At 32.7% G+C, this 13,372-nt stretch overlaps 1 protein-coding gene across 1 annotated transcript in view; it reads right to left on the minus strand.

Annotated features, from left to right (window-relative positions):
- LOC130900714 (ras-related and estrogen-regulated growth inhibitor-like protein) overlaps positions 1-11,327 on the minus strand; it is a 46,024-nt gene extending 34,697 nt beyond the window's left edge. The window contains exon 1 of the mRNA XM_057811514.1: positions 11,323-11,327. The gene's annotated coding sequence lies outside the window, so the exon portion shown is untranslated. The remainder of the gene's footprint in view (positions 1-11,322) is intronic.
- Between the last annotated feature and the right edge of the window lie 2,045 nt (positions 11,328-13,372).

The following is a 13,372-nucleotide window of genomic DNA, read 5'->3' on the forward strand; positions in this document are numbered from 1 at the left end:
CTACCAGAGTGAGATATGCAAAAAAATTGTCAAAGAAAGCGTTACGTCTACTATCCCAAAGACAAATAGAATAAGGAAAATCAATGTAAACTCTACTTCGAGTAGTTCCTGTGGTGCCTGCCGCGTGGAGATGCTTTAGAATATACATCTTGGCCATCTACAGGTTGTAGTGCTCAAGAAAGACAAGGAGTCCCGATAAATTGAGCGTTTGGAGGTTAGTCTTAGTGTTCTAAGCTGTTCAAGTTTCTTGTCAACTCTTGGTCCCCTATAAGTCGAATTGCTCTCTTATATATCAATTCGAGCATCTTCATAGTATGCTTGGGAGTTGAGCTCCCAATGTGCTAGCAAAAGATGGATGGGTATGGGCCTTGTAGAAGATAGAAGTTATAGAACCTGGTATTGAACAGGCAAGTTTTTTATGAAACTACCTTAGCTAAAATGGGCCACGTGTCTATACTAGGACATATTGCTTCGAACCTGGGCACTCAACACGGAAAAATTTGTGGTTATAGTGAGATTTTATGTCCAGACGGGACTAAATCTTGAGTTCCAAAATGTTTTCAAGATAGGTATCGATGGTAGTGATCTGTTGTTGCTTACGGATTTGGGTGTCAGTTGAGTTTATTAAGGGGCCAATTTGAGCAACGACGCAGTTTTATATCGTCAGCGATAACACACTGATATAGCGTTGACCTCAAATCTTTCTGAGATGTATCCGTCAATAGCGACCTGGATGGATCGGTTTTTGAGAAAATTGATGAGTGAGGTTAGGTTAGGTTCATAATTTTTAAATCGACACAATTTGGATGGTGAATTGGACAAAAACAAGTCATAAGTGAAAATTATTAACCTCAAAAATTTACGACAACAGCCAAAAATGAAGTTTTGTAAAGTCGTGTAATTTCGGAATGGATTTCAACTTCAGAATGTAAAAATTCTCATTGTATAGTGTAAGAATATTTATTTCCAAATATTTTATTTTTCTAGGTTATGTTTATAAATGCTCTTGATGTGCAAATTGGTTTATTTATACAAAATTTCATTTAGAATCAATGAGACCATATGAAAATGATTTTTTCCAAACATTATTCTTTTTAAATAAGTTTTACCGCTTTGCTATCACCGCTGTGTAGTGAATTGCGGTAGTAACATAACTAATATCACATATTAAAAGCCTTAAAATTTTGTTATTTATTTATTAACCCCCGGTATTAATTATAAATCTACTGTACAAGTGGAAATTTAGAAAAAATTTGATTGAAATCCGATGTTGTATTGATTTTTTTTCAGCCATAAACTATGTTCTCAAGATAATATGAAATTACCAAATTTTTTAATAACATTTTGTATTTGTTTTCGAAAATTTACGCATTTATGAATAAACTATAAACATTAGATTTCCATAAAACAATTTCGTTCCAAATTTTTACCATGTCAATTCACCGTCATCAATCCTGGTTTTATAAACAAAAATTTTCCGTACGGAATTCGAAAACAGGAAGCGCGTGGAATGCAAAGAAAACGCAGTGGTTTTCTTTAGACGACTTTTCGCAATGAGTCAGCTGTCATTGGCAAGTGACACGCTTAATCAGGACAGAAACAAGGAAATCCAACCTTTCTCTTCCGCATTTTAACGATTTCAATCTGGAGATTAATTCAAGCACATGGCAACTTAAATTTTATTTCTCTATTTTATTAGATCGGCGAAAGTTTCGAACCGTGTTGCCAATTCAACCATATTCTTATTAATTTAGAGAAAGAAAATTACAAAATATCGTATCCTAGAGACAACTAGGGGCATATATATATATATAACTCTAGCACCAAGCTATCTGTTTCAATAGAATTGAATCAAAACTAGTACAGGATCACAATCTTTTATAACTTTCATTAAAAAAAGCCATCAAATTACGAGCATTAAAAATAGGAAAACGAAAAGAATTCAAAAGCACGGAATAAGACCTGAGGTCTTAAAAAACTTTAACAAAGAGGTTTTGTTTCTTATTTCACTAACTGGACCTAAAGGGTTCATTCATTAATCAAAGGCAAGATAAGGTAAGTGACTGAAACCTACCGACAGCTCTGGTTGATTTAGAAAGCAAATAAAGAACGGAAGAGTTTTGTTTCTTATTTCACTAACTGAACCCAAAGGATTCATTTATTAATCAAAGGCAAGCTAAGGTAAGTTATTGAAACCTACCGACAGTTCTTGTTGATTTTGCAAATAAAAAAAGGGAAAATTCTTTTCCTATGAGAGAGCGGGGCTATCCAGAAACAATTTATGATACTTACCAAAAGTAATACCTAACTGGTAACCAGTTCAAAGTACCTAGATCACGACTTTTGAGAAGTTCATAGATTTGCTTGAATAATCACAAAATTATTCCTGGAAATACTTGAAGAATTCTTGAAGCTCAAAATTATTTTTAAGGACGTAGCTAGTGAATGAGGAAGCAGTTTACCATGAGAATATTCCAGATTTCAAAATACGAAACTGGGATCATATCCATATAACTAAGCCCTCTTAGGTATTACACTATAACCTTTTGGAATGTATATACTACTGAGAAGATTCATTGCAGTCACATAAGAAATGATTGGAGAAGTTTTAATAGGAAAAATGATAATTAACGAAATAATTAGCATCAAACGGAAGGCAAGAGTTTTGGAAAACACTGATGAAGCTTTTTTGGTTAATGGAAAGCTTGTCAACAATAAACGCTACGTTGATGATACTCTTTAAATAGCCAGTTCGATTGAAGAACTACAAAGGTTCGTAGACCGTCTTGTTATAGTCTTCCAGAACATCTATAGCTTGATACAAGGAAGGCCAAATATATGGTTGTAAATAAACAAGCAAATGTAATAGAATAAAACTGATAAGAATTCTTTGTAGTCACGATCTGCCTATGAGGAAGGCAAGATGTCATACGCTCAAGAGTATGAGCAAAGCTCTAAAAATAGTCAACACTGTAAAGAAACGTAAATTAGAATACTTTGGTTATGTGAAGCGCAACCCTGTAAAATACGATCTTCTTCACTTGGTGATGCAAGTCAAAATAATGGGTAGGAGAAGCAATGATAGTCAATATGGTCACGTCACGCGAAAAGAAGAAGAAGGAAGGAATTTACTACTGCATCTCAATGGACAGCGACAACAAATTTTGTATCGTTTTTAATAATGTTGAAAGAAACGAAATCCGACAACTGAGTATAAAAATCCCACAGGAATTTCAATCTCATCCCGAAACCAGAAGCGTCTATTTTCGTAAAGGCAGGCACGACGGCGCCGATGTACAACCGACGGGCAAACGTTCGCGACGAGGAGCGTCGCATATTCATTCTTTACGAACGTCGAATAAAATTGAGGGGATTTTCATTGGATTTATAAGCACTTATGGTTAAAGCGCGGAAAATTTCGTGTAATGGAATCGTGTTTGCGATAAATTCTAATTAATAATTCAACGCTTGAAAGATTCAATACAGCAGCAAAAAAATTAGTCAACGTTTTCCAACACGAAAAAATCTACTCGTCGTAAATACCAATTTAGTTTAGATCAACGGCTATTTATATCGCCACTTTTTTTATTCAAAATAAATATTTAAATTACAGACCAACAAAAGCAGTGAACAGAAATTTCTTAATTGAACGTACATTTTTTAAATATAAATTATTATCCACCAAAATTATCAAAACCTAGCTTACACTTAATACTATTTAATTTCATTTGGTAAATTCGCTGAAATACGTCAAAAACTTGTTGGGTAGGCAATCTCTCATACAAGTCCCTCGAAACTATCCACAAAACTTTCTACGTTTTCCTCTCTACTATACTTGCGTGATCCTTTACAAACTATTCAAAAAGCTACGAGGGTTGTTTGAAAAGTATCCGAAATATATCTGTACAGGGCATTATAAATATATGAAATAACATTTTTCAGGAATTATTTGTAAGTGTAAGTTTCATTTTTCCATTTTTTTTATCTGGAACCTCCATAACTTTCCTGTAAGAAATAACGTCAAGTCAAGACATTGGATTTCCTCTGAAGTAGACATGGTTTCATTTGCTGTAAAAGTGATGACGACCTTTTTTTGGGATAGTAATTTTTTCTTTAGTGTGCGGTCATATATTTTAGAATTTTTCCTCAACATTAGCTCTGTTTTTTTTTAATAATCATTCATGGGGAACTATGATCCTGCCAACGTTTAAAACCCACCCAAATTTTATATTTTTCGTTTCCATTGAGGTTATGTGTTTCAATAATTTTACACGTGACATCATAAAACCGATTGTCTTACATATCTCTAGGCACACCTCGCTACTATTTGAGGGAGCGGTAAGTTTCGGAATTTCTATTCAGCACTGCATTTGGGTTGAAAATTACTCCTTGAATCCCTTTCAAGGAGTGTGCTTTTTGGCATTTGGTTTGGGGAGAAATATCTCATAAGTCCGGATGCTTTTTGGAGAATTTGTTATGGATAAAATAGACAGAAACAGAAAATATCCCATTACCAATCCTTTCGGAGATGTTTGCTTTTTACTAGTTGGTTTATAGAGGCATTCCCAGAAAATATCGTACCCCGATCCTTTAAGAGATTTTTGTTTTTTCATCTTGAGATGCATATCCTTGAATATAACCCACTTCCTAAAATACACTCCAGCTCCGATCCCAGAAAAATATGCTATTTTTTATTGGATTTAGAGACGTATTTCCGAGAAAATATACCCTACATTTTTCAAGTAAATATCCGACCCCGATCCTTTCAGATATGTTTGCTATTTAGCATTGCAATTGGAGTAAAACTTCCCATAATTCCCCAAGATATACCTACCAAAAATAAAATTTCTTGATCATTTGTTTGTTGTGAATTTTCCATAGAAACCTCGTATATTGTCAGGACAGAAATTAAGTTCATAAAAATAATAACCTTCATTCATTGCCGATGCAATTTTATTTTTATACATTAATTTATTCATATTACAGATTCTTCCCACATAAAATAACCGAGTAAAGAATTGTATGAAGCAACAAAATATGTAATAAAGCATTTTAGTGTTTGAATAACTTATTATTAGAATATTAGCAATGAGATTATTAAAAGCGAATGATTTTATACGTTATTTTAAGTATACCGAGAAAACATTACTTAAATTTTTACGTTTTATACATTCCAATGATGTTGAAGTCAATGAATTAATTAAAGTTGAACTTGTTTATTTGCTTGGCTGCAGCGTGATTGCAAAAAAGTTATTTCAGACCGAATTTTATGTCTAAATAAGGTGATGATGTCATTTTGTTAGGTTAGGTTCAGATTAAGTATCGTTAGTTAACTTTGTAATAGGGTACAATACATTTATATGATTAGGAATGTTTTACGAAAAATTATTACAAAGAATATCCGTTTGTTTACATTTTTCCGAGAGATAAATGATCAGAATTCTTGAGTATTTAAAGGAAAAACAAATATTCCACGAGAGTACGATGGCTTAATAAAAAAAATGACAGAAATAATACGTGCGGCGCCTAATTATTATTTACCGCCTGTGCAAAGTGCCAAAACAATCTGGAAATATTTTTATTCGGGAAAGACGAACGAAACAGATGAGAGGTTATTAAATTTTTAAAAACTCGCCAGTGGCGTAGACCAAATATTCATTTATTCTTATTTGGAGGACTATAAAAAGTATCATATAATTCCGAATGCGAAACTGATATACGGGGGTAGTTTTAAAGAAGCTTTTATAGTAGTGAGTTGTAATAGCTCACGTATTCTTCCTATCCGTGGTAAAAAATAAAAGTGATGTTAACGAACACGTGCTCCTGAAAGGGTTCAGATGGTTTAAATCCGAACTAACTAATAAGTATTTGTCACTTTATTATGAATTTAACAAATATTGGTAACTGTTGGTAACACTATGAAAGATGCCTATATAGCAATCGTCCATGTATTGAATAAGGAAAGAAATAAGCGAAAAAAAATCTTCTATTGACGGTTTCCTATGATTTGTTTTTTGTGTTTTTGAGACAACGTTCTGTGCGTAATTATATTTGCACGTGTTTTGTTAATGTTTATGACGAACGGAATAAGCTTGTTATGAAATTTTCTTTATTTCCTCAATCAGTTCTTCATCAAACAAATTTTCTAAATCTTAAAAAGCATCCATATTAAATATTTAATTATTTGTATGACGAATATTTCCAAAAATGAACCAATCAAATATATGTATAATAAACAAACCACTTCTGATGTATAATATTTTTAATTGACAGTTGTGACTGCCTAATAACTTATTTGGCAAATAACTCGATTTACTCTGAGGTATACTTTATTAGAAGGTGAAGACACCGAATTTTTGGTTATTGGGTAAATAATAGTTAGTAGGGATTTTACTAGGAGGTGAAGAATGTTAAGAATAATGTCTATTTCTGAAATCTGTCCATGACTCGTATTTAGGTGATAAACTAGATGGCACCACTTGAATAATGTCACAAGGAGTAGTTCAAAAAATAAACGAGCACGTCAACAATGTCAACGTCACGAGTCAAGCTGCATGTTGTGTGTTTTATTTCTTCGCCTAAAAATACCTAATTAACCTGGTAAAAAGGCAGTAATTCAACAAAGAATCATGGTTATGAAACATCTTCATGACGCTAGCTTTGTTCCATTGCACACAGCTCTCTTATGTCCATATTTTCAGTTAATATGCGATGTACCGAACTTTTTGAAATGTCTACTATGTCTGCTAGTTCGCACATTTTCTTCCGGTACCGCTTTGTGGAGTCGTCACCTCATTTTGTCCACCACACCAATTTTTCCCATGTTTACAAATTCTCTGATGGTTGCCAAACAAATACTAAACAACGAGGCGTCTTGAAACTTGAAACATATGCTGTGAAGATTGTGGATTTTCTAATACAGTATATATTTTTCAAGCAGCTACCGCCATCTCTAGTTCAGGTCAGTTACTTCTGGAACCATCATCGTAAGCATACTTTAATCTACCTACAAGCCCTCAATTTTTTATGTTGTATGTGTATTTTTACAAAGTCAACGATACTAGAAAATTCAATATAAAGATAAGACCAATTGCAAACTTTGAGTTCTCTTTAATCGACAAGGATCCAATTAGAGTTAAAACTATAGTTAATTGGTTACCTTGACGATTTTTTTAGCAACTTAATTGTAATTTTGTTTATATTTTCAATTAATAAATTCATGATACGCCCAGACGATACCCTAGCACCCGACGCCTACATTAGGCGTCGTCGCATTAATTTTTTCGGGAATAAATAGCATTTCGAGTTTTGATTTATCAGTTATTATTTCAGTCTACTAAATGACATAAATTAAAGATTATCTATTTTTAAACGATACGGGCAAAATTCTTATTTTTTCAAAGCTTTTTGCACAATTAAATGATTCGCCAAACTCGAAATGTCATCAGCATCGAATTATATAATTCACCATATACACGGCGGCGCAATAAAACGTGCAAATTAAAAAAAATAGATCAAAAGAATAAATACAGAAGATAAAGTTAAATAAAATTATAAAGTAATAACTAATTTAATTTAAAAAACCATCTAAATGATGATTATTCAAAGCTTTTCCAATCTTGAGCTTTAGATGTTTCTCCCCACAAAAAATCAAGAGTCGTCAAATTTCTTCTACGAGGAATCTGCTTCGGAACTACCATGGAGTTATTTGACGTATGACAGATAGCTCCATCTTGTTGAAACCACTTCCTAGAAAACATAACCTCATAGTGGTCGATATTAACAGTGACGAAAAAAATATCAATTATTCTTTTATCGAAGATTGCTTCCCATATTGTCACTTCAGGACTATGCAGTAGTTTCTGGTGCTTCAACATGAGAATCTTACTGTTCTAGTAACAATAATTTTGATGATTTACAAACGCCTTCACATTGGAAAATTTATTAAGCATTTCATTAGTAAATGCGAGCCTTTATATGAAGTCATCTATCAATTTTTTGTATTAATTGCAGCTTATATTTGAAGATCAAAGTTCTTTGCAAACTTTAACGAGATAACTTTGAGACCGACGATCCCTTGCAAGTAGAAAATCGGGGGGTCTTCTCGTAAATAACACTTTAATATTGTTTCCAGTCCTAGATTTTCTAAGACATTTTTTTGCTTGTGGTTCAAATATTAGAACGGTCTCTTCAGAACGGTTTCCGCATATTTCAATGAAATTAACTCTCGAAGGTTCACAAATTCGCCTTAGTAAGAGTATAAGCTATTAGAGCGTCTTGGATATCGTCTAAAATAGACCTTAATACGGAATACACCCTTTATTTACAACAGGATCTCATGCATATCAGCAACAGATATCAACACGACGCAAGTGACACTTTGTATGAAGATTTTGTTGGATCTAGTATACTAGAAGCACATGGTGAACAATATATTTGGTTTTACTATCGGAGAAATATTCAGGTTTAGTTGGAAAGCGGTTTCACTTATATAAAGATGCTAAACCATATACAATGGAAGAATAAGACAACTGATATTCAGATTCAGATTATTATTTATTCAGATCTATGGAGAAACTTTTGTGCTGGAAAAATTTGAAATCCAAAAGAGATGTTGAAAATGCAATACGACCATTTTTTGCATCTAAAACTCCAAGTATTGGTTTTACCAAGGTTTCAAAGGGCTTGGGTTTCTTTTAATATGACTATTTAATAAAAAAAATTATTCATTAGACACCCTCTATATCTGCAGAATCAGCATAATTATATTTGGACTATACGCCAGGTTTTTTTTTATAAAACATAACTTAAATTTTTTATTGATGCTAATGATTCTTCCTACACTTTTTTCGGAAATCTTTTAGAGTTTCCTGTACTCTCGTGTAAATTTTGACGTAACTTAAATACGAAATTCGCACTAACGAACTAACATATTTTGAAGTTTTACCTGACTCAATTACCTTTTTAAATAATTATAGTTCTCATAGATACCAACTCGACTTTATCATACTCTGCGAGCAAAAAACGTCGTATTAACTGACATAGCCATTATGAGGTTCATTTTTTTTGACACTTCCTTTCAGTATTATTAGTAACTTGTCATATTTACTTCGAATAACTAATTTTGTCTTGGTATATTCTGGTTGTAAACCCACGAAATCAAGAATATAAAATTTTAAGATATAATTCCGAATGGTATGGTTAATACATAAGAAAATTTCCAAAAAATGTTATTTTTGACAAGAATCTGAATACCTAACTCTAAATTTCGATCTTCTAGCACGAGATCATGGATTTGTTTAATATATTTCTGCATTTTCGTATGTACACCACATTCAAATTTAATTTATCGTGTCGTATAATACTGCTAATTCATCTATCAAATCTTTGTGAATTTGCGATTTGGTGAACTCTTTTTAACGCGAGTATTGAATCACTGCGCGTAGCTTAAATTTTATATTATACCCTCTTTTGATTGTTGTAAGCAATCTATCGACCAGAATCGAAACATCATAACATTACTAGTATCTTTGTTACTATATTACTAATTCAGGAAAATATTTTAGTCCATAAAATCTGTCAAGAAGTCAATTGAGTAAGAGAAATAATCGGGACATTTTGGTAAATATTTGTTTTGAGACTTTTAATTCACTGGAAATCAATAGTTATAACCCTTAGACGGAAATTCATTTTTCAATAGAAAAGTAATAACTCATTTAGCACTAAAAAAGCCCTTAAATCTATTCGGATTATAAACAATTATAATTTTGACTAAAAAATGAAAATTAAACGAAAATAATAGTTATTTATACAACAAGTGAGTAAAATAATAATTTTTTTCACAAGTAGGACGGTTTGACGGTAATTCCTACGAGTGTAAAAAAGTTACTTTACTCACGAGCTTCATACAAAAAAATTTCTACGTCCGTAGAATTGAAAAAAGCGACAAAACTTCTATCAATGTTTATTTTATAATAGTAATATTAAAAGTATAACTGTGAGCATCATTAATTACTATTGGTACTTGAATTGGCGACATGTAACGAGTTCAAAGATATAACATCGTCTATAGTTGTATTAGTACTTTGTTTTGGTATGATCGTGAACATTTACAATGTTGCTCGAGGTCGAACTAATTGTTCCCGTTAAAATTTTCACTGCGGAATCCATTTTGTTTTTTATTTAATCGTCTTCGTAACCCTCCGCAACTGTGTTGGATTTCCACCCACCGTGTTTCTTTAGTTGACTAATCACCACCGGAATCCACTAATAGAGACGCCGAAGAGCGTCGAAATGTATGCCCAGTGTAGTTTTTTGGATTAGGTAAATTCAAATATGTTTTCGATAAGCGAGAGAATTTTTGAAAAGGTATTGATACCTACAACTTGGGTTTTGCATTTTTCATTTCTATACTGCAAAAATAAATGATCTGTTTTGATATTTGTGGGTCGTTGGTTTTTATATTTTTTATAAATGTTCAATCTATTGTCAGATATTTCACCAATAAAAGTAAATCTACATTGAACATGAGTTTTTGTATCAGATAGTGCGATAATTAAAACATTTCCGGTATTATTGATGTCGTTACACTCCATTTTATATAATTCCTCCCTCCGCAGAGCTTCTGCGATTCCGGATATTAAAACAACCTGAAAGATGTTACAAATAATATCTAAGCTTACGTTAAATTAAAATTTTTTGCTGTCATATCCTATGCTTGAGATAATGATCATTTGGAGCTTGCAACAGAAATTTCTTCAACAATTGTTTTAGATTTTTTGGGACTACAGCTAACAGTAGGTATTTACTGATGCCTTTCAGTTTTGAATAAGTCGATCAAAGTGTTGAAGACTTCCACATTTTGGATTTAGTTTCAAAGTAAACTAGTAACATTCTTTCTGTGAAGCTGTTTATGCCTTTTTTAGAACGCCACTTCATAAAATAATTATATTCTTTTAAATACTGTTTTTACTGGATTTCTGAGGGAGAAGATTCATAGTCGCTGAAGTTGCCGATTCAACAACATCTTCTGGTGTTCAGTTTAAATTTTCTTCACTCCTTTTAATTAGACACAAAACGGATTTTCTTGAACGAATATCAAGAAATAAAAGTGTCACACTATTTTGATAAAACAATTTTATAATTGCGTTAAAAATAGCACGTTACGGTCCTTTTTTTCACGCTTTTTGACCGATTCAGAAATTATAAATTATAAATAAAAAAAAAAACGTAAATATTATAACGGACGTAGAAAAATATAATAATACATTTGTTTAAACGATTTTTAAAGAAAAATTATTTTTTATTAAAAATAATACTTACGTCGGCTATTTGGGAAATATACCCACTGGGCACTGCACAAAACAGAATTTTAAACAGTTTTACAACAATTCTTGATCGCGAGAAAAAAAATGATAATTTCAACTAGCGCGGTAACCACCAACCTGTAGATTCAATAGGGAAAACTCGGGAAGAATCGGGAGAACTATTTCGTAAACGTTGTATTCTATTGAATGAATGCAGCGTCTCGACGCCGAAGTTTATATCAATTTCGGTTTTCGGTTGTCTTGGAAACGGCGTCGTGACATGTGTCAAGGTAAGGGGAATAGATGATTGAACGTACAGCGTTGTCGTGTCTTACAATTTATCAGTAGATTTTGTTTATGAATTGAGAGTTTATTATTATTTGTTGTTTGAAACGGAAACATAAAAAGTAGCTGTCGATCATTTTGCAAATTCTTTCAAACAATTAAAACCACCGATACACGTTTACGCATAATTTACAGCAATATAGACATGAAATTGATCAATCACCAGTAGATCTACGAGTACGATGGCCAGGAATACAATAGGTGATTGCACATCCTCGCCACTTAAACGCCCTGTCACTGGAGGCTTTAACAGGTCATCTTCCGTTGAATTGCAGTCACATACCCATCGAAGTCACTAACGATTTTTCCACCAAGTGTTAATTTCGAGCTTTTGGCATTTTAGGGCATAAGGGAACAGGGAAGCGAAAATTCGAACTAAAGTTCATGATAAAGGAGATCAAGGACGCAAATCTGTCGTTACAGACGACATTGTGCAGCGAGTTGACCAAGCGTTTCAAGATCTACTCTGAACCGAAATGTTTGCGCTCGCTGGGTCCAAATTATATTGACTAATGTCTACAAAACTCGCTAAATGGGTGCAGCAGGAGACGCTCGAAAGGAAACGACAATCATAACAATGGATGCACACAATTTACAAGAAACTTAAATAACCCAAATACTATGGCTGTTATTAGTACCAAAAAGGTGTGTTGATTATGGAGTTTAAGCAGCCTGGAACAATCATTAATGCGGATTAATATTGAAAAACTTTTCGACGGTTACGGAAAACTAATGAAAACAAACGAACTTCTGGAATTATTCTGATTATCGACGAAGCCCGTCCCACTAGTGCCTTTATAACCCAACAACTCCTTCAACAATTTCAATGGAATATTATCGAACACTCACCATACAATCTCGACTCAGTACCGAGTGATTTTCATTTTTTCCCTGAACTGAAACAGGGGCTTGTAGAGCGGCGTTTCCAAACTGATGTGGAACTCAAAGAATCGGTCACAACTCACCTTAAATCATTGGCGACTACAATCCATAAAAAGGGTATTGGAAAGCTTGTTCAGAGCTATGGCAAATGCCTTAATCGTCAAGGTGATAATGTAGAGAAATAAGTTGTATTGTATCTTAATTTTGGTAATAAATTTTTTTTTGTATATTCACCCGTCTTTTCTTTACAGCCCATCGGAGGTTGAAAGAAAACAACTTTCTTATGTCGCGACCTAGCGTGATCGTGTCATGTGCATTTGTCAGATCTAGAAAATGGACTATCAATAAATGACGTATGACCCCATATCTTTTGTTCCAAGTGTAAAGTTTATCTGTGTTTGATAAAAGGATGGAATGTTTTTCCAAAATCATTCGAAGTAGTTCATCATTTCTTCTTTGAAATATTTCCATTTTCAATTTTGGTTAGTACATTCGAAAATTTTTTATATTTTTCCAATATTTTTGTTGAATAAGTAAATTGCCCGAAGAGGGACATAACAGTAAAGTGAGATGTAATATAAACGATGATTTTTATAAGAGCTAATCTCAAAAAAAAGATTTTCCTTCCAAAAATAGATGTAGTATACTTACATACAGGTGTAATTGAAGTAGTGTCCGTCCGGAGGGAAAAATTTATTGATAATATTAATTGCCTTGAAACAGTTGAATAATTAATATATAACTTAATAGATGTTGATAAGAATATTTATTTTTTGGGTACATAAATTAACTACTTCATACTATAATGAACCAAACGACAATTTTTGCTATAATCTTAT

This window comes from Diorhabda carinulata, chromosome X (assembly GCF_026250575.1).
Source record: "Diorhabda carinulata isolate Delta chromosome X, icDioCari1.1, whole genome shotgun sequence".
NCBI lineage: Eukaryota > Metazoa > Arthropoda > Insecta > Coleoptera > Chrysomelidae > Diorhabda > Diorhabda carinulata.